Below are 21,968 nucleotides of genomic sequence, written 5' to 3'. Positions count from 1 at the left end.
TGGGTCAGAATGTGCTCTTCAAATGACAAACATTTTTTTACAAGTACATAGTGTATTTTAATTGTATCTACCCCTAATCACCTCACATCTACTCACCCAATGACTTGCAAACAGATGTCATTCTGGTATTTATTGATTTACTAATTCATTTATTTATGTTAGTAATTGATTATAATTACTATGTAATTTACACTCTGTATCCAATTAATATGGATCATGTGGAAATAGGTATGTGGCCACTCACTTAGTGCACAAGTACAGTCAGTCTCCCACTGGTCATATCCTCAAACCAAACTGATACTCCCTCCCCAGAAGAGAGCAGCTGCAACCAGCATTTCAGCTAGGGTGAGGACCTCAGCAATTCCTTCTGCACAGCTAAGAATACGCATAAAACACAAAGATGAACAGGTAAAAACACTAACCTGGGAGCCGTAATATATACACAAAGGATATGTAGAGTAAAAAGAAAAATTCAATATATACATAATAATGAAATATAAAAAGTAAATTACATAACCGTCCCGACAGGGCATTATGAGACCAGGAGTCTCCATAAATATAAATGCGTACATTTTCTGTTAGCCATCTGCTGATGAACATGAGGACTGCACTTAAGTTTTTTTGGGGTCTTCTGGAGTTTGGTCATGCTGGGTCACTTTTTGTGGGTCCTCCATAGCCTCAGTAATAGTGTCAGGCCTTGGGACCACTCCTTGAGATGGATAGCACTTTGGGACTATCACTGGAACTTGTTTTCCACAGGCTCCTCTTAATTTCCATCCCTGTAATTCATGCATGTCCTTTTGTGTCTAAGTTACCCCAGTCAGGATATTTTCTAGTTCCATTCATTTGCCTGCAAAACGCAGGATGTCCTCATTCTTAATAGCTGAGTAGTATTCCATTATGTAAATAAACCACATTTTCTGTATAAATTCTTCTGTCATGGTACATCTAGGCTGTTTCCAGCTTCTGGCTATCACAAATAAAGCAGCTATGAACATAGTGGAATGGGTGACCCTGAGCCTTGTTGGACCATCTTTTGAGTATATTTCCAAGAGTGGTATAGCTGGTTGTTCAGGTAGATCTATTTCCAATTTTCTGATTAACCTCCAGATTGATTTCCACAGTGATTGTCCCAATTTGCAATTCCACCAGAAATGGAGGAGTCTTTCTCTTTCTCTACATCCTTTCCAACATCATTTGTCACCTGAGGTTTTGATCTTAGCATGATTGGTGTAAGGTGAAATCTCAGGGTGGTTTTGATTTTCATTTCTCTGATCACTAAGGACTTTGAACATTTATTTAGGGGCTTCTGAAAAAGTCAAATGCAGTTATTTGCTCCCAACCAATGGATAGAAACAGCTGAACCCTGTTATTGAAGTAGAGAAGGATGAAAGAAGCTGGGTAGAAGGGCAACCCTGTAGCAGGACCAGCAGTCTCAATCTGAACCCCTGAGATTCTTCAGTGGACCACCAAACAGGCAGCATTCACCAGCCCCTGACACACATACAGTAGATAGTTGCAGGGCCTGTGTTCATTCAAAGATGACATACTCAAGAGACCAAAGGCCCCAAGGAGTTTAGAGGTCAGGTTGGGTGGGGAGTGAAGATATCCATGAGAAGACAGGGGTTGGGGAGTAGGCATGGGATATGGAACAGTAAGAGGCTGGACAGGAGAGAGGATAAAATCTGGAATTTTAAAAAAGAAATATACTAATTTCTTTTTTAAAAAAAAGAGTAGTTTGCTTCCCTTGAGATGTATTTTAGAGAGAAGTAAACTTTCAATTGCAAGTGGTCATCAGAATAATCCTGGGAGGCTATTTCTCTAATTTAGGACTGAGTGTTCCAAGGTGTCTAACTCTGCCTAATGTCTGGCTATGGGTCTCTGGAATGTCTTGTAATCTGTTGCAGGAGGAAGCTTCTCCTATGATGATTGAGCAAGACACTAATCTATGAGTATAACAGATCATTAAGAGGCATTTATTACTGTTTCTTGTAGAACAGTAGTATTTAGCTTTACCTTTGGTCTCTGAACTATCTAGTCTTAAGTTCTTGGTCATCCAAGCAATTTCAGGTATGTGTCCCATGTGACATGGAAAAGAATCTCATGTCAAGTCAGATATCTGTTGGTTACTCCCACAAGCTTTGTGTCACAGTAGCATATGCATATGTCTCAGACTGTACATCATTGTATATCAAAGTTTTTGTAGCTTGGTTAGTTTTTATGTTTCATTCTTGGAAACACGCAGAGTTTTCTAGTGGCAACTAGATGCTCGAAAGCTGAGGAGTACCAGCTTTGGCTTTCTCACTTCTCAGATTGTACTTTCCCACTCCTGGAGTGTGGGATAGCCACCATCAAATTCTCCATGTTTTGACTCTCCAGCTGCCATACCCAGAGGCTGGGGGTATGAGGGGTGTAAATACAGACCTAAACTGAATTCTCAACAGAATGATCTCACTTAAACAAATGAACAAAAGAGAAAATGTCAACATCCTTAGCCATAACGGAAATGCAAATAAAATAATTCTGAGATCCCATCTTATATGTCAAAATGGCTAAAATCAAAACACAAGTAATAGGTTGTGCTAACAAGGATATAGAACAAGGGGAACAATTTTCCATTGCTGGAGGAAGTTCAAACTTGTACAGCTAGTCTGGAAGTCAACACATTGCTTTCTCAGAAGGAAAAGCAAAATACTAGAAGGTCACTTGCTAAACTATGTTCATACAATCTTTACTGGTAATAGCTAGAAGCAACCTAATGTCCTTCAAATAAAAAATGGATAACGAAAATATTTTACATACACACAATGGAGTGTTATACAGCAGTTAAAATCAACATCTTAGTCCATGCAGACAAATGGATGGAACAAGAAATCAAACATAATATGAACTCTTTTACATGTGGAAATTACCTTTAAAGTAAAGAATATGCTACAACCCAGGGACCCAAACATGAATAGAAAAAAGACAAAGAAAAGATTCCTAATAATATTCTGATATACTCACAGATTGGTCCTAACCTAATTGTCATGAGAGAGCCTTCATTTGGCAAATAATGGAAAAAAAATGCAAAGATACAGGCAAATGTTAGGTAGAGATTGGAGAATTTTGTGGAAGAGGTGGAGGAAGTACTGTAGAAGATAGAAGGGTAAATGACATCACAAGTAAAAAAAAAAATCAGCCAACCTGAGCCCAAAGGATACAGGGACTGAATTGGCAAACAGGGAGTCCTCATGGGAACCAGGGAGCAATACATGGGACTGGTCAATTCCCTCAGCAACTGTACAACAGTTGTGTGGCTTTACATCTTCTTGTGAACTCTTAACTCTTAGTGGGAGCAGAGGCTGTCTCTGTCTCTGTTGCCTGTCCATGGGACACTCTCCCCTCACTGTGATGCACCTTCTAGACTTAAAAGAAGAGGAGGTACCTAGTCTTACAGCAAAGAAAAAAGTTATGGCTGGTAAATATACATGGGCATTGTGCCCTGTTCTGAAGATGAAGAGAGGAGGAGCTGCTGGGATGATAGGGATGGAGCAGGTGGATTGTGACAGAGAGACCTGGGCTTAAGTCATAAAATGATGATAGCCATGGAAACTAATTCTGGGAAAGTCAAGTCCCATGCAAGACCAGTGACATTATGGAGGTGCTGACTGTTCCTGGTATGCATGGGCTCTCGTTCCATACATAACACATACAAGGTCACATAAAAGCAAGGAAACATGGGTAGGATTTATGGTAAATTGGTCTGATAAAGGCTTAGTTCATGATTAGAGTTACAGATGCTGATCAACAGTTGAGACCAAGATTGCAATGTGAGGTGTTGCAAATGACCAGATATCTGGTAGAATTGGAAACGGAAACACATGTAGTCCTGTATTGATTTGTGCACCTGGGAAGTGAGACCTGGGAAGTGGGAAGGGATCTTGGAGACCTTTAAAAGGTCCTCTTGAAGAAGGGAGAGTAATGGAACCAACCACCATCTTGAGAATGACCTAACAATGCAGAACCTTGGTAACCAGGCAAACATCTGCATAGAGCAATGCCTGTAGGCTCACTTGTCCGATACACTAGAGAAGGCAGGATGTTCTCTTGCTGTCTTTGGATGACTCAAGGCTCAGGCCTCATAAAAGAAAACAGGGAAGGCCATGGTGGTATCAGGAGGCACAGGGTTTACTCTTGCCTTCAATGTCTGTGGCCATTTTTCAGAAAGGGAAAAATCATGACCAATGTGGTCAAGACAAGGACCACAAAGACCAGGTAACCACTTAGTTTTTTCTCTGTGATTGGCTGAGTAACAATTCAAGAAACCTTAGAATGAGAACCAATCAGAATGTTGCAGCCCTGTGCCCCTTTGAAACCTTAGCCTTGATCTTTCCTCAGGTTGAGAAAGCTTCTGCCCCACTGAATTTGCAGTTACCCCATAGAAAGTCACACATCAGTGCAGAAACTGTGGTGAAGTTGGTGAACAACCTGGTGCTGTCTCTGCAGGACGGGGAACCCTTCTTTGTCCCCGACTTTCTGTCAATATGCCAAAGATTTGCCATTCCTCTACAGGTACTGGACTTGCTGTTCATGAGGTAAGTGCCCATCTCCAAGCCCATAGGTCTCAGATTCTCAGGACCCAGCAGCGATGAAGTAAGAAATTTCTTCCCCCAGGGAGGAATTTCTGTCCAAGGGAGTGGACTGTCCAGAACTGAGATCCTAAAGTGGATGTAGCTATCCCCTCTACTGTGAAAAAGCAATTTATCTTTTCACTCCATATTTTGGAGGCCTTTGTGAATGCACTTCTCTCAAATGTAAAGGAGCTTCTAAAAATATTGAAATACCTAATAGACATATGTCCAAAGTGGACATACATGAAGGATAATCCAGGGAACCATGTGTCCACAAAGATGTATGAATAGAGATGCAAGTGTTAAAACTTTGCACAGATATAATAAAAGCACCTACTGTGTCCAGGTGAACTAACAGTTCTGAGAGCAGCCAAAATTACCAGTATTATGTTGAGACTACAGGGCTTTACAGGTGACATTCTATCTGGTTTTCTCTAGGTATGCAAACTTCAGCCCTTATTCTGAAGAGGATAAACAAGTAAAAAACACCCCCTGTAGCTTCTTGGATGGATTTACAAGAACCTTGAGGACTTTTGTGAGTGCTCAGCCCTGCTGACTCTGAAATACCTAAAGAATTCTTACAGTTTGTACATGGCACACTCAGATCATAGCGTTCGTGTCAATAGGATCCAGATCATGCTGCAAGAAATAAAGGCCAAGGATTCACAATCCAAGGATGAGGAAGACTTAGATTTTGCAAAAATATTTGTCAGTTTTACAAAAAAATACTTTGCACCTCTGGTGTATAAAACCCCCAAAGAATTAAAATCAGAAAGCCAAACAGCTCAAATGGTCTGCCATAGGTGACCAGATTAATTGTAGTATGTGCTAATTCATGCTACAGCATAGGCAAGTTTCAAGGTTCTGTGCCAAGCCAAGAATCAAAACACAAGTCTAGAATTAGGCAAAAATTTCTGTAACGAATAGATCTATGCAGAGAAAAAGCTGAAAGGTGGTATCCAGTGACTTTATGAAGAAGATTTTTAAATGGTCAGAATTGGATCTTCAAATAAAAAAAAAAACATTTCCTACAAGTATACCATATATGTTGGTTATATCTACCCAGCAAAACCACCCATCTACCCATCTCATGACTTGAAAACTTGACTCCATTCTGGCATTTATTGATTTACTTATTTGTTTGTTGATATTAATAATTGATTATTATTACTATTTTGTGTATACTCTGCATCAAATTAATATGGATCATGTAGGAATAGGCAGGTGGCCACTCACTTAGTACACAAGAACAGTCAGTCTCCCACTGGTCATATCTTCAAACCAATTGATTCTCCCTCCCCAGAAGCAACTGCAACCAGCATTTCAGATAGTGTTAGGACTTCAGAAACTCCTACACGGCCAAGAATAGGCCTCACAAGCAAATATGCACAGGATTCCCATAAAAAACACTAACCTGGAAGCCATAATATATACACAAAGGACATGTTGAGTAAAAAGAGAAAAATTCAATATATAAATAATAATGAAATATGAAAACTAAATTACAAAACAGTCCTGATAGGACATTATGAGACCTGGAGCCTCCATAGCTGGGAGCTTCTTCGATTTCTGTTGGCCATCTGCTGATAAACATGAGGACTGTGCTTAAGAGTAGTTTGTTCCTTTGAATATCTTGGATATTAGCCCTCTATTGGATGTAGGATTGCTAAAGATCTTTTTCCAATCTGTTGGTTGCTGTTTTGTCCTATTGACAATATCCTTTGCCTTACAGAAGATTTGCAATTGTATGGGGTCCCATTTGACAATTCTTGATATTAGAGCATAAGCTATTGGTGTTCTGTTCAGGATCTTTTCCCCTGTGCCCATGTGCTCAAGGCTCTTCCCCACGTTCTCTTCTATTAGTTTCAGTGTGTCTGGTTTTATGTGAAGATCCTTGCTCCTCTAGGATTTGAGCTTTGTACAGGGTGATAAGAATGCATAGAAAGACTTTCTTCTGCATACTACCTGCCAGTGGAACCAGCACCATTTGTTGAAAATGCTGTCCTTTTTCCACTGCATGATTTTAGCTGCTTTGTCAAAGATCAAGTTACCATAGGTGTGTGGGTTCATTTCTAGGTCTTCAGTTCTATTCAGTTGATCATCCTGCCTGTCACTCTACCAATACCATGCAGTTTTTATCAAGATTGCTCTATAGTACAGCTTTAAGTCAGGGATGGTGATTCCCCCAGAAGTTATTTATTGGTTTGTTCTTGTTGTTTATTGAGCATATGCCAATTTTACTGCTATTATTTCTTTTTATTTTATTTTTATTAGATATATTCTTTATTTACATTTTAAATAATTTTCCCTTTCCTGGGTCCCTCCTCCCTGAAAGTCCCATAAGCCCTCTTGCCTCCCCCTGTTCCCCAATCAACCCCCTCCTGCTTCCCTGTCCTGGTATTCCCCTGCACTGCTGCATTGAGCCTTTCTAGGACCAGGGGCCTCCCCTTCCTTCCTTCTTGGGCATCATTTGATATGTGAATTGTTTCTTGGGTATTCCAAGCTTCTGGGTGAGTGCATACCATGTGGGTTCTTTTGTGATTGGGTTACCTGACTTATGATACTGAGAACAGTTTTCACAGTTCTTTTTTTTTTATTATTCCATGTGAATTTGCAATTGCTCTTTCTAACAATGAAGAATTGAGTTGGTATTGTGATGGGGATTGCACTGAATCTGTAGATTGCTTTCAGCAAGATGGTCATTCTTAGAAGGGGGAATAAAACACCCATGGAAGAAGATGCAATAATAAAGTATGGAGCAGAGACTGAAGGAAAGGCCATTCAGAGACTGCCCTGCCTGGAGATCAATCCCATATACAATTACCAAACCCAGATACTATTGCGGATGCCAACAAGTGCTTCATGACAGGAGCCTGATATAGCTGACTCCTGAGAGGCTCTGCTAGTGCCAGACAAATACTCAGGTGACAGCAGATGTTGGCGAGGATGTGGAGAAAGAGGAACAGTCCTCCTCTGTCGGTGTGCTTACAAGCTTGTACAACTACTCTGGAAATCAGTTTGGAGGTTCCTCAGAAAATTGGACATAGTACTACCTGAGGACCCTGCTATACCACTGCTGGGCATATACCCTAATGATTCTCCAATGTATAACAAGGACACATGCTCTACTATGTTCATAGCAGCCTTATTTATATCAGCCAAAAGGTGGAAAGAATCCAGATGTTTTTCAACCGTGTAATGGATACAGAAAATATGGTATATTTACAGAAGTACTACTCAGCTATTAAAAATGATAAATTCATGGGAACCAGGGAACTTACATGGGACTAACCTAGGAACTCAGCACATGTGCAACAGTTGTATAGCTTCATCTTCTTGTGACCTCTTGACAGTTAGAACAGGGGCTGTTTCTGACTCTGTTGCCTGTTCATGGGACACTCTCACCTCACTGGGATGCACCTTCTAGACTTAAAGGAGGGGCCTAGTCTTACTGCAAAGAAAAATGCCATGGCTGGAAAATATACATGGGAATTGTGCCCTGTTCTGAAGATGAATGGAGAGATAGATAGATTGTCAGGCTCAATATCAGTAGGAAAATGGGGATTTTGAGGAGCTACTGATGGAGAAAATCTTTCCCAGTAATTTGTTTTAAATTACCAATTTATGCAGGACAAGACTATAAAGAAGAAAGCAGCCATTTGGAAGGTCACCATTTTTGTTAACCATATGACTGCTCTGCTGAACTCTCTGCCTAACAGCCAATGTATTGAACTCCTAGTGTCTCTGGATCAATGGTACTATTTAGTTTTCCACTGTTTCTCTATCACACTTATATTTACAAAGTCTAGTAGGGTGGGGCCTCTACCTGATTCATGGTGTGCTGCTGTAGGGCAGCTATGGGAGTTTTATTGATTCAGATCTTGGTGACATGTTCAGCCTCCTAAATACTTGGCACAAGAAGATTTCCTTCTCCTTATAGGCTTTTCCTGTCTTAATATTTTCAAATGCATAAAGTGAACTTGGCCACTTCAAAGATGTTGTCCTCTGAAGTTAGATGTTCCTGTTCCCATTACCAATAGATTAAATGCACCAGGTAGTTGTAGGCATATAGCCAGGTAGGGTTGTAAAGGTTATCTCTTGTGGGTTTTTTTTTTAAATCAGTGGATGTAGCTCATCACTGTTATTTGGAACAAAGTTGCAAGGAAAGTAGAATTAGTTCCTAATATTGTGTGTGTATTTAATCAGGTTTTTTAGGATTTATGGCTTTTGATTTTACCATCAAAAGGAAATCTCAGTCTATAAACACACACACACACACACACACACACACACACACACGGGCAAACCAACACTCATAGTCACACATGTATGAAATAATGTATGCATGGTCATACACTTTTAAGCACTTCCATGTACTTGCATGCATGCACATGCACAAAAGCACATAAAATATGTAAGAATGGTCTTAGGCATATTCCCTTAAATGTATTGGCAGGATCTAAAGTACTCAATCATGCACACATGAGGAGATACTGCACAACTTGTGAGAATTTGAAAAAAATGAAACAGAAAAACTCCAGAAAAGAATAAAAGAGCAATGCCCACAACTGCACTTCATTTGGGCAGGTGAAACAAAATAGTTTATATTAACTATAAAACCGGCCCCAACTCTGGGGATTACCAGGGAATTCTGAGCACATGCACATTACAAGGACTCCTCAGATCAATGGCTTGTTAAACAGTGGCCCAGGCACTCTGTGAAGGAGAGAGCTGACCAGGGGATGAACAGTGAATGAGTTGGAGCAAACACCACTGGGAACAGCAGAAAAGGAAAACACAGAGGATAGAGGAAGAGATGGGATAGCAGGCAGGGCAGGAGATGAGGAACTAAAATGGAGGATGACCACCTCCTAACACAGGATGTGAAAGAAAGTGTGTTGTTCCAGGTTTGAGTGTCATTCAGTTGCTGTGACAAATACCAGGACTAAATATTAATAAGGGAAGAGAAAGTATTTTTGCAGGTGACATTTAACAGTTCATAAAGGGAGAGACTGAGGACAAAGTCTAAAGCAGGAATTTAAAGAGAAAATCTTGGAAGATATATCCCCTCTTAAAGAGTCGTAGGGTGCCAGCTTCCATCTTATAAGGTGTTGTATGTGCCTCAGCAAGCTTTTTACAGAGACCATCTGTAAGCCTCTGGGCTTCATCCCTAAAACCATCACGGTAGTACAAACTGATTCTGAGAAAGTCAATTCCTAGGCAGGAACACTGACATAGTAAGACTAGAGGCTGTTCCCAGTATGCATGTGATCTCATTCCACAAAGAACCCATATAAGGTCACATCAAAGCAAGGAAACAGGGCTTGGGTTTATGCTTGATTGGGCTACATAGAGCAGAGATTATGATTAAAGTTACAGATGCAGTTCAAAAGTAGAGAACCACATTGTAAAGTTGAGGTACTGCCTATATCCAGAAATCTCTGAGAGCAGAGGAATAGTAAATATATGTATACCTGTGTAGATTTGTACATCTGGGAAGTACGAGGTGGATCAAGGAGCCTTTAAGAAAGCCCTGTTGAAAAGGGGGCAGTAATGGAACCACCATCTTGCCAATGGCCTAACAATGAAGAACCTTGGTATCCAGGCAACCTACTGGTTACACAAGGCCTGCAGGCTCACTTGTCAGTTACACTAGAGAAGGCAGGATGTTCTCTTGCCCTCTTCAGACTCCTCGAGGCTCAGGGCTCAAGAAAGACAATGCCACAGAAGGCCATGTTGGTATCTGGAGGAAGAGGGTTCTCTCTTGCCTTCAACACCTGTGGCTCTTTTCCAGAAAGGGAAAAATCTTGACCAAAGGCAGGCCAGACCAGAACTGCAGACACCAGGTAATAACTGTTTTTTCTCTGCATTTGGCAGAGGAATGATTCAGGAAGCTTTAGAATGAGAAGAACCAATCATAATGTTGCAGACCTGTGCCCCTTTGAACCTTTGACCTTGATCTTTCCTCAGGTTGAGAAAGCAGCTACCCCACTGGATCTGCAGGAACTCTGTAGACAGGCACTAATCAGTGCAGAGACTGAGGTGAAGTTGCTGAACAACTTGGTGCCTTCTCTGCAGGAAGGGAACCCCTTCTTTTTCCCTGAATTTCTTTCCAAATATCAAAGATTTACCACACCCCTACAGGTACTGGATTTACTGTTTATGAGGTGAGTGCCCATCTCCAAGCCCACAATTCTCAGATCCTCTTTTTGGTTCAGGATTCATTCTCCCTCTCTCTGTGTGTCTCTGTCTCTCACATTCTCTCTCTCTTTCTCTCTTACTTTCTCTCTCTCTCTCTCTCTCCAGCTTTTTCTTGTCTTTATAACTGTCAGGACCAAGCAGGAAGAAGTAAACTTCTTCCCTGCAGGCTGGGACCAAGGCAGAGGGATGTCCAAAGCTGAGATCCTAAGATGGATATAGCTATCCCCTCTGCTGTGAAAAAGCAATTTCTCCTTCACTCCATATTTCTGAGGCTTTGGTGAATGCACTTCTCTCATATGTAAAGTGGGTTCAAGAAATATTGAAATACCTAATCGACATCTGTCCAAAGTAGATATGCATGAAGGATAATCCAGGGGACCAAGTATCTACCAAGATGTATAAATAGAGATGCATGTATTCAAATGTATCACAGATATATTTAAAGCTCCTACTGTGTACAGGTGAAGTAATAATTCTGAGAGCAGCCAGAAATACCAGTATTATGTGGAGTCCATGGTACTTTACAGGTGACATTCTATCTGGTCTTCTCTAGGTATGCAAACTTTGGCCCTTATTCTGAAAAGGATGAACAAGTAAAGAACACCCTCTGTAGCTTCCTGGACACCTGAATGGACAAGAACCCTGAGGACTTTTGTGAGCTCTCAGACATGCTGACTCTGAAATACCTAAAGTCCTCTTACAGTGTGTAAGTGGCACACTCAGATCTCAGTGTCTGTGTCAATAGGAACCAGACCCTGCTGCAAGAAAAACAAAGGCCAAGGATTCACAGTATGAGGATGAGGAAGACTCAGATCTGAGAAGATACACATCCTAATATCCAGAGATTCAATGGGGGTAAACTAGAAGGGAAAACAGCAAATCTGGAGCCAGATCCAACTTGATACCAGATCTGGAGAGAACAAAAACTACTAGAAGGGTCTATATCACATACTTTTCTGTAGCAGATTTGGCAGCAGCAGTCCTGACCACGCACCTGATAACAGCTGTGGAACCAATATCTCAGCATGTCTGTTAGGTACGGTCTATCTTTGTTAGCTCCTCTTTCTAACAGTGTGCATACCTATTTAGAGAATGGCACTGTTACCTCCTGTTATCAATTTGAGTGTGTCCTATGTCTGAGCTGCTGCTCCTGTCCCTCATGATCAGGCTCTGATTTCAAAGCAGCAGCAGTTCCCACCCCACAGCCAGTCTTCTCTTCCCATGCGTAATAGCTTTTTCCTCCTTCTGATCTTTTCAATGTTGTGGGTTTTTTTAAGTATTGGTTTTAATAAATTGTTACTGTTTGTTTTACATTGTCTAAAATGCTGTTTAATGATAGGAGAAAATATCTTTACATTATGAATATTCTCTTTGGCAAACTAAGTTTTTTCAAACTAAGTTTTTTCTTAGGAACAAAAATAAAAGATAAGCATAAGCAATTAAAAGGATTAAATATCAAGCATAGATTTTAACAGGTAAAAATCTCAAATAGCCATTTTTCTAAAGAATGTATACACATGACTAACAAAGCACATGTAATAATGTTCAACATTACCTTTCAGTAAATTTTAAAGAAAATCTGAGAAGTGGTACTCCTGTAGTCCTGTAGTAACAATTCAATTAACAATTCATTTTATTGGCTATATTTTTATACACAGAAATTACAAGTGTTGGCAAGGATGTGATATCATTTAATACTTTTCTAGGGCATAGGTATAGGTATAGTGCCTTACCTACATACTGAATTACTTTGTCACTTTGAAAATATAAATACAACTAATATGACTTTGTTCTGCTAATGATATAATGTGTAAACCCCCCCAAAATTAATATCAAAAATCCAAACATCCCAAAAATTTCCTGAAGATGAACGTGTGAATTGTAGTATGTACTAATTACAGCATAGGCAAATCTTAAAATTAATCTGCTAAGCCAAGAAGGCAGTGCAAGTCTAGAATTAGGCAGGAATTTCTGTAATGAATAGATCTAGGAAGACAGACAGCTGAAATGTGGCCTCCATTGTCTTTGGGAAGAAGTATTTTTTATGTTAGTAATTGATTATTATTACTATTTCATTCAAACTCTGCTTCCAATGAATGAAACATGTGGGAATAGGTGTGTGGCCACTCAGTGTATACAAGTACAGTCAGTCTACCATGAGTCAAATGCTCAAACCAAATTTATTCTTTCTCCCCTCCCAGAAGACAGCAAATGCAACCAGCGTTTTTACTAGGGTTAGGACCTCTGAAACTCCTTCTACACAGCCAAGAATAGGCCTCAATGTGAAGATGCAGAGGAATTCCATAAAAACACTAACCTGGAAGCCATAACACAAACACAAAGGACATTTTGAGTAAAAAGAGAAGATTTCAATATATAAATAATAATAAAATATAAAAACTAAATTACAAAACGTCCTGAGATGACATTATGAGAGCAGGAGCCTCCCTCCATAGATAGAAATGGATTCATTTTATGTTGGCCATCTGCTGATGAACATGAGGACTGCACTTAAGATCAGTTTTTTTGGAGTGTTCTGGGGTGTGGTCATGCTAGGGAGCTTTTTGTGGGTGCTCCATGACCTCAGAAATAGTGTCAGGCCTTGGTGCCTCCCCTTGTGCTGGATCCCACTTTGGGCCTGCCGCTGAACCTTGTTTTCCTCAGGCTTTTCTCCACTTCCATCCCTGTGATTCATGCATGTCCTTTTGTGTCTAAGTTACCTCAGTCAGAATGACATTGTCTAGTTTCATCCATTTGCCTGCAAAACTCAGGATGTCCTCACTCTTAATAGCTGAGTAGTATTCCATTGTGTAAATGAGCCACATTTGCTGTATAAATTCTTCTGCTATCATACATCTAGGTTGCTTCCAGCTACTGGCAATCACAAATAAGGTTGCTATGAACATAGTTGAATGCATGCCCCTGAGCCAGATTGGGTCATCTTTTTGGTATACTCCCAAGAGTAGTATAGCTGGGTCTGCAGATAGACCTATTTCCAATTTTGAGGGGAACCTTCAGATTGATTTTCAGAGTGGTTGTACCAGTTTGCAATTCCACCAGCAATGGAGGGATTTCTCAAAATCTTTTCCAGCATGTGTTGTCACCTTAGATTTTGATTTTAGCCATTCTGATTGGTATGAGGTAGAATCTCAGGACCTTCTTTATTTTGATTTTCATTTCTCTCATCACTAAGGACTTTAGGTGCTTCTAAAAGAGTCAAATGCAGATCTTTGCACTCAACCAATAGACAGAAACAACTGACCCCTGTTGCTGAACTAGGAAAGGCTGAAAGTAGCTGAGCAGAAGGGCGGCCCTGTAGGAAGACCAGCAGTCTCACTTAATCAGGACCTGTGAGATCCCTTAAACACTGAACCACCAAACAGGCAGCATACACCAGACCCCGACATGCATACACTGTCAGGTCTACATTCATTCAGAAATTATGTACCTCAAGAGACCAGGGGCCCCAAGGAATTTAGAGGTCAGGTAGGGTGGGGAGTAGAGATATCTACAAGGAGACAGGAGGTATGGGAAATAGGTATGAGATGTGGAACATTCAGAGGATGGACAAGGGTGGAGATAAAGTATGGAGTTCAAGAAAAAGAAATAAATTAATTTTAAAAAGAGTAGTTTGTTTCTCTAGAGACTACTAAAGAAAACTAAACTTTCAAATGCAAGTGGTCATCAACTGGAGATAATCCTGGACTGAGGATGAGTGCATGAGGCCACTTCTCCAATTTAGGACTGAGTGTTCCAAGGTGTCTAACTCTGCCTAATGTCTGACTATGAGTCTCTAGATATCTTGTGATCTGTTTCAGAAGGAAGCTTCTCTCATGATGGTTAAGCAATGCACTAATCTATAAGTATAACAGATCATTAGGAGTCATTTATTACTGTTTCTTTAGTAGAACAGTAGTATTTAGCTTTACCCTTGGTCTCTGAACTATGTAGTCTCAAGCTCTTGGTCATCCAGTGTCAGGTATGGGTTCCATCTCAGGGAGTGAATTTTATGTAAAGTCAGATATCTGCTGGTTACTCTCACAAGTTTTGTGTCACAGTAGCACATGTATATGTCACAAACTGGACACCATTGTATATCCTAGGTTTTGTAGCTTGGTTAGAATTTATGTTTCATTCTTAGAAACATGCAGTGTTTTCTAATGGCAACTAGATCCCTGAAAGTCAAGGAATACCAGATTTGGCTTTCTCACGTCTCACACTGCACTTTCCCATTCCTAGAGTATGGGATACCCACAGTCAAACTCTCCATGTTTTCCCACCCCAGCTGCCATACTCACAGGCTGTTGGGAGGGGGTTTTGAACAAACAATACAGATCTAAACAGAACACTCAACAGAATATTCTCACTTAAAAAATGAACTTAGAGAAAATGTCAACATCCTTAGCCGTCATGGAAAAGCAAATAAAATGATTCTAAGATTCCATCTTACATGTCAAAATGGATAAAATCAAAACACAATTGATAGCTTATGCTAACAAGGATATAGAACAAAGGGGAACACATTTCCATTGCTGGTGAAAGTGCAAGCTTGTACATCTAACGTCAACACGTTTTCTCAGAAGGAAAACCAAAATACTAGAAGGTTACTTACTAAACTATGTTCATACAAACTATACTGGTAATATCTAGAAACAACCTAATGTCCTTCAACTGAAGAATGGATAATCAAAATATTTGACATATACACAGTGGGATATTGTACAGCACTTAAAAATCAACATGTTGGTCCATTCAGGCAAACAATGGAACAAGAAGACCAATATAATATGAACTCTTTTATATGTGGAAATTATCTTTAAAGTAAAGAATAACTATGCTACAATTCAGAAACCCAAACATGAATAGAAAAAAATGCCTAGGAAAATATTCCTAATAAAATTCTGATATACTCACAGATTGGTCCTAACCTAATTACCGTCAGAGAGCCTTCACTTAGCAAATGATGTAAACAAATGAAAAGACACAAGCAGACATTAGGTAGAGATTGGAGAATTGTGTGGAAGTGGTCAAGGAAGTACTGTAGAAGATAGAGGAGTAAATGACATCACAAGTAAAAAAAAAAAAAAGATTCAGACAACCTGAGCCCAAAGAATACAGGAACTGAATTGTCAAACAGGGAGCCCTCATGGGAACCAGGGAGCTTACATGGGACTGACCAAAGCCCTCAGCGCCTATACAAAAGTTGTGTAGCTTCATTTTCTTGTGAATGCTTAGCTCTTAGTGAGAACAAGGGCTGTCTCCGACTCTGTTGCCTGTCCATGGGACACTCTCCCCTCACTGGGATGCACCTTCTAGCTGTAAAAGAAGAGGATGTGCCTCATGTTACTGCAAAGTGAAAAGCCATGGCTGACAACTTATACATGTGCTGAAGATAAATGTAGGAGAAGCTGCTGGGATGATGGGAATGGAGCTGGTGGAGAGAGAGAGAGACAGAGACACAAGAAATATGCATTGACAAACAGTGACAAATAGCTACACACAGTAAAACACACACATGCGCATACACACACATAGAATGAAACAGAAAACACATAAAAGAACACAAATGCCTAGTGTTTTCTCCATGGCTATGATTTGTAAGGGTCTTTAAGAAGTTTCCCTCCCCTCTTTAAGGGTTGGTCACCTTGGATAACCACAAAATTGGTGATTGGCCTATAGCTTTGGCATAAACATGTCCTGATCAGGAGTTGTGCTTGTTCAGGCTCAAGAGCAGCAGGAAGATGGGGATTTTGAGTAGCTACTGATGGAGAAAATGTTTTACTAGTGCTTTGTTTGAACTACCACATTTTATGTAGGTCATGACTAAGAAGAAGCCAGCCATCTTGGAAGTCTACCAGTTTTGTAATTATATGGCTGCTCTGTTGGCATTTTGCCTTATACTCAATGTGTGTAATTCCTAATCTGTCTAGGTCAATGATAATATTTAGTCTTCCACTGTGTCTGTATTGCAATTACATTTACAAAAATGAGTAAGGTAGGGCCTCTACCTGATCCATTCCTGTGCTGCTGTATGGGAGTTTTGTGGCTTCAGATCTCGGTGACATGCTTCAGACATGAAGATTCTTCTACTTATAGGCTGTTCATGTCTTCATATTTTCAAACTTATCAAGTGGAACTGGCTTCTTCAAAGGTGTATCCTCTGAACTTATATGTCCCTGTTCCCATTACCAATAGATTTAAATTCACCAACTTGTTCTAGGCATACAGCTGCCAAGGGTCTCAAAGTTTATCTATTGTCTTTTTTTTTTAATCAAGGAGGTGATGCAGCTCAGGACTGTGATTTGGGACAAGGTTGCTATGGAAGGAGAGTTTGTTCCCACTAATGTCTGTGTAGGAAGTCAGTTCTTGGGATTTCTGGCTTTTGTCAGTACCCGTGAAAGGAAATTTCAGTCTACAAATGCACAACCAGAATCCAACCAATATACATGGCCACACCCCACACAGAGGCCTGCCCACATGTATGCATGCTCATATACTAATAAGCAGGTCTGTGTATTTGCAGGCATGCAGATGCACAAATGCACATAACATATGCAAGAATGATCTCAGGCACATGCCCTTGAATATTTTGGTCGGACCTACCATGTGCATGCATGTGCACATACCAGACATCCTGTAAGAGTTGTGGCAATGGGAAAAAATGAAACTGTGAAAATATTACAGAGAAAAGTAAAAGCGCAGTGAACACAACTATACTTCATTTGGACAAATGAAACTAGATAGTAATTAACTATAAAACTGACCTAATTCTGCATTACTAGGGAATTCTGAACACATGCACAGGACAAGGACTCCTCAAATCACTGGCTTGCTAAACAGTGACACAGACGCTCTGTGTGAAGGAGAGAGCTGACCAGGGGCTGAATAGTGAATGACATTGAATCAACCACCCCTGAGAACAACTGAATAAGAAAACACAAAGATGGAATAACAGGAAGTAAGGGAGATGAGGAAATAGATAAGAGCTTTGCTGCCACCTAACATAGGATACAGACAGAGAAAGTATGATAATTGTAGTTTTAGTGTCATTTTGTTCCTGTGACAAGCACCAGGACTAAATGATACTAAGGGAAAAAGAAAGTTTTCCTGCAGGTGACAAGTAAAAGTCCATAACTGGAGAGAGTCAAGACAAAGACTCAATCAAGCAGAAATTTAAGGAGGAAGCATTAGAAGATGAATTTCCTCTGAAAGAGTTCCAGGGAGCCAGCTTCCATCTTGTAAACTTGTGGGTGTGGCTGAGCCATCTGTTTACAGAGAGCAGCAATTACCTGGGCTTAAGTCCTAAAATGATCATGGTCGTGAAAACTAATTCTGGGAAAGGGAATCCCCATGCAAGAACAGTGACATTATGGAGGTGGTCACTGTTGCTGGTGTGTATGTTCTCTCATTCCATACAGAACACATACAAGGTCACATGAAAGCAAGGAAACATAGGGTTTAACAGTCAATTGGTCCAACTAAGGCTTAGTTCATGATTAGAGTTACAGATGCTGGTCAACAGTTGAGACCCAGATTGCAATGTGAGGTGTTGCAAATGACCAGCTATCAAGTAGAATTAGAAAGGGAAATACATGTATGCCTGTATTGATTTGTGCATCTGGGAAGTGGGAGGTGATTTTGGAGCCCTTTAAAAAGTTCTCTTGAAGAAGGGAGAGTAATGGAGCCACCCTCTCCTAACATGTTAAGAATGACCTAACAATGCAGAACCTTGGTAACCAGGCAAGCATCTGTATAGAGCAAGGCCTATAGACTCACTTGTCAGAAACATTAGAGAAGACAGGCTGTTCTCTTGCTGTCTTTGGAAAACTCGAGGATCAAGTCTCGAAAAAGACAACAGAGAAGGCCATGGTGGTATCTGGAGGCACAGGGTTCACTCTTGCCTTCAATGTCTGTGGCCATTTTCCAGAAAGGGAAAAATCTTGACCAATGGCTGCCAAGACCAGGACCACACAGACCAGATAACCACTTGGGTTTTTCTCTGGGAAGGGCAGAGTAATAATCAAGAAACCCTGGAATGAGAAGAACCAATCAGAATGTTGCAGACCTGTGCTCCTTTGAAATCTTGACCTTGACCTTGATCTTTCCTCAGGATGAGAAAGCTTCTGCCTCACTGGATCTGCAGGAACCCCATACAGAGTCACATATCAGTGCAGAGAATGTGGTGAAGTTGGTGAACAACCTGGTACCTGGTGAACACAACTGCACTTCCGTTATACAAGGGAAACAAGATAGAAATTACCTATAAAACCGGCCCCTATTCAGTAGAATCATGGCCTTCTGAGCCATGATGGAGACTCCTCAGATCACTGGCTTGCTAAACAGTGACCCAGACACTCTTTGTGATGGAGAGGTGACCATGGAATGAACAGTGGATGACTTTGGAGCAAACATCACTGGGAACAGCAGAAAAAGAATAAACAGAGGATAGAGGAAGAGATGGGATACCAGGGAGTAAAGGAGATGAATAGCTAGAGAACAGGATGACTGCCACCTAACAGGATGGGGACAGAGAAAGTGTAGTTTCATTTGGTTTAAATTTCATTCGGTTGCTGTGACAAGTACCAGGACTAAATGCTACTAAGGGAAGAGAAAGTTTTCTTGGCAGGTGACAGGTCAAAGTTGGCTCCTGGAGAGAGTCAGGACAAGGACTCATGCAGGAATTTAAAGAAGAAGCAATGGAGAATAAGTCTCCTCTGAAAGAGGCCGAGGATGCCAGCTTCTATCCTTTATACTGGTGGAAATGGCTGAGCCAGATGTTTACAGGGAGCTAAAATTTTGATCATGGTGGTGGAAACTGATTCGATGCAGGAACACAGGCATGGTTGGACTGGTGGCTGTCACAGGCATGTGTATGCTCTCATTCCACACAGAACAAATAGCATACAAGGTCACATCAAAGCTAGGAAACATGACTTGGGTTTATGGCCAATTGGGCTAATTAGGGCTGAGTTTATAATTAGGGTTACAGATGTAGTTCAAAAGTAGAGACTCAGATTGCAAAGTTGAGGTACTGCCTATATCCAGAAATCTCTGTGAGCTGGGGAATGGGAAACACTTATATACCCGTGTAGAGATGTGCACCTGGAAAGAGGGAGGTAGATCAAGGAGCCCTTTAAGAAAGTCCTGTTGAAAAAGGAACAGTAATGGAACCACCCTCATGCCAATGACATAACAATGAAGATCCTTGGTATCCAAGCAACCTACTGGTTAGAGCAAGGCCTGCAGGCTCACTTGTCAGTTACACTAGAGACTGCAGGATGTTCTCTTGGTCTCCTTGGACTCCTCGAGGCTCAGGCCTCAAGAAAGACAAAATGGAAGGTCATGGCAGTGTCTGGAGGCACAGGGTTCACTCTTGCCTTCAACGCCTGTGGCCATTTTCCAGAAAGGGAAAAATTTTGACCAAAGTCAGCCAAGACCGGGACAGCAGAGACCAGGTAACCACTCAGGTTTTTCTCTGTGTTTGGCAAAGTGATAATTCAGGAAACCTTGGCATGAAGAACCAATCAGAATGTTGCAGACCTGTGCCCCTTTGAAACCTTAGCCTTGATGTTTCCTCAGGGTGAGAAAGCTTCTGCCCCAACGGATCTACAGGAACCCCGTAGAGTATCACATGTCAGTGCAGAGACTGTGGTGAAGTTGGTCAACAACCTGGTACCTTCTCTGCAGGAAGGGGATCCCTTCTTTGTACATGCCTTTCTTTCCAAATACTGAAGTTTTGCCACACCCCTACAGGTTCTGGACCTGCTGTTTATGAGGTGAGTGCCCATCTCCAAGCCCACAGTTCTCAGATCCTCTTGTTGGTTCAGGATTCATTCTCTCTGTGTGTCTCTCTGTCTCTCTCTTGTTCTCTCTCTCTCTCTCTCTCTCTCTCTCTCTCTCTCTCTCTCTCTCTCTCTCTCTCTCTCTCTCTCTCTCTCTCTCTCTCTCTTCTCTCTCTCTCTCCTTCCCTCCCTACCTTTTTCCCTCCTTTCCCCCTCTCCCAACTCTTTATTTTCTATATAACTTTTAGGACACAGCAGCATCAAGTAAGAAATTTCTTCTCCCAGGCTGGGTCCAAGGGATTGGGCTGTCCAGACCTGAGACACTTAATTAAATGGATGTGGATTCCCCTCTGCCTTGAAAAAGCACTTTATCCTTCTCTCAATATAACTGAGGCCTAGGCGAATCCACTTATCTCATATGTAAAGGAGACTCTAGAAATATTGGAGTACCCAAGAGAGATGTGTCCAAAGTAGAGATACATGAAGGATAATACAAGGGACCATGGGAACACAGAGATGTCTGAATAGACACACATGTGTTCATCCTTGGCACAGATATATTGAAATAGCCTACCGTGTACAGGTGAACTAATAATTCTAAGAGGAGCCAGAACTGCCGGTATTAGGTAGGGGCCATGGTACTTTACAGGTGACATTCTGTCTGGTCCTCTCTAGGTATGCAAACTTTGGCCCTTATTCTGAAGAGGATGAACAAGTAAAGAAAACCCTCTGCAGCTTCCTTCACACATGGATGGACAAGAACCCTGAGGACTTTTGTGAGCCCTCAGACCTCTTCCCTCTGAAATACGTGAAGGCCTACTTGAGTGTGTACATGCCACACTCAGATCTTGTCCGGGTCAATATGCTACTCACCCAGTTGCAGGAAGAACATGACAAGGATTCACAGGACAAGGATGAGGAAGACTCAGATCTGGAGAGACACACATGCTCAGATCCAGAGATTCAATGGATCTAAATCAGAACAGAAAACAGGAAAACCGGAGCCAGATCCAACTTGTATACCAGATCTGGACAGTAAAACATGTACCAGACGTTTCTGTGATGCATGCATAGCTACAGCCAGATGTGGCAGCGACTGTCCAGCCAACACATCTGACAGCAGCTGTGGAACCTGTGTCTCAACATGTCTGTAGATACAGTGTATATTTTCATTATCTCCTGCTCCAGTGGGCCTATCTATTCAGAGAATGGCCCTGTCACCTCTGGTCATCAATTTGAGTGTGTCCTATGTCTGAGCTGCTGCTCCTGCCCCACAGGATCAGCGCCTGGTTTCAATCCAGCAGCAGTTCCAAACCCACAGCCAGCCTTCCCCTCCCCTGAGAAATAGCCTTTTTACTCTTTCTGATCTTTT

General features: G+C 41.2%; 3 pseudogenes; all 3 read left to right on the top strand.

Moving 5' to 3' along the window:
* The first annotated feature begins 4,081 nt into the window (after positions 1 to 4,081).
* Positions 4,082 to 5,420, top strand: LOC127690819 (ral guanine nucleotide dissociation stimulator-like; annotated as a pseudogene).
* Positions 5,421 to 10,279: 4,859 nt separating this feature from the next.
* On the top strand, positions 10,280 to 11,673 carry LOC127690818 (ral guanine nucleotide dissociation stimulator-like; annotated as a pseudogene).
* An 8,419-nt stretch (positions 11,674 to 20,092) lies between these two features.
* Positions 20,093 to 21,572, top strand: LOC127690522 (ral guanine nucleotide dissociation stimulator-like; annotated as a pseudogene).
* Positions 21,573 to 21,968: the final 396 nt, after the last annotated feature.

Source organism: Apodemus sylvaticus, chromosome 8 (genome assembly GCF_947179515.1).
Source record: "Apodemus sylvaticus chromosome 8, mApoSyl1.1, whole genome shotgun sequence".
Lineage (NCBI taxonomy): Eukaryota > Metazoa > Chordata > Mammalia > Rodentia > Muridae > Apodemus > Apodemus sylvaticus.
The sequence above is the reverse complement of the archived record's forward strand: the minus strand, read 5'-3'. Positions and strand labels throughout refer to the sequence as shown.